The sequence below is a fragment of the Alligator sinensis genome, unplaced genomic scaffold (genome assembly GCF_000455745.1).
Source record: "Alligator sinensis unplaced genomic scaffold, ASM45574v1 scaffold149_1, whole genome shotgun sequence".
Lineage (NCBI taxonomy): Eukaryota > Metazoa > Chordata > Crocodylia > Alligatoridae > Alligator > Alligator sinensis.
In genome coordinates, this window is record NW_005842823.1 from 212,809 (window position 1) to 213,849 (window position 1,041).

Genomic DNA, 1,041 nt, shown 5'->3' on the forward strand with positions numbered 1-1,041 from the left:
GTGTGCTATGTGCATGCGGTCGTGTGTGTGTGTGCGCGCGTGCGCGTGTGTGATCCGGTGTCCATGTGCTTGGAGCCCTGCAGGCCAGGCTACTAGAACTGAGCATGGGCTAAACCAGGCCCTCAGAAGAGCCGGGCTCAGTCCGGGGGGCACGGGGGGTTGGGGTAACCATCCCCCTGCCGCTACAGAGAGGATGAGCTCCTGGAGGCCAGGGATGCCCCGAGCCTGTGCGGTGCCCCATCTCCCTGGGAGCCCACCGGATGCCAAGACCAGCCCTGCCAGCCTTTCAGCCACCCTCCCCTCTAGGGCCTGACCCAGGCGGGCCCCAAGCAGAGGCGGCCGGTGCCTTATTTTTCTGCTCTCCCCTGTAACCAGAGCTTGTTTGCTCACAACCTCCTTTACCTCCTCTGCATAATTAATGCTGGAAGCAGCCTGGGCTCGGTGGCAATCAGCCCGGAGCCCTGCCAGCCCTCCTTTAATGCAGCTTAGCTGGTAAGCGGCTTTCGGGGAAGTGGTTGTGGTTCAGGGGGAGCTGGGGGGTAGGGGGAGGCCCGGGCCACGCCTGCCCCGCGTGGAAAATCCCAGCACCCGAGGGCAGGAGCATGGAGGCGCTAACACGCTCTCCCAACACCCATGTAGATAAATGCTATGGGAGGTGCTATAGGGCCCGGTCCTCAGCCCACAGGCAGCATTGTGCCCTGGCAGGTGGGAGGGTGGGCCCCAAGCTGCTTCCTCTCCTGGGTCCCCAGGGAGCCCCTGCTGCAACCCCACGCTCCAGCATCTCTGCCAGCCTGTGCCCACGGGGCATCAGCTCGTGTCCCATGTGGGGCCAAGAACCACATGCTGGCCATGACAGTCTCCCACAATGAGACCCCAGTCCCCGAACCATGGGACAATCCTGCCTGGGCTCTGCTGGAGGCTGAGGTCTGCAGCTGCCCCACACTGTGGGGCCCAGCACCCCACAGAGTTCAGCTCAAAGTGGCAGAGATGCACAGAGTGACGGCGTGGGCACAAGGGGAGGCCAGGCCCCCTCACCCCCCC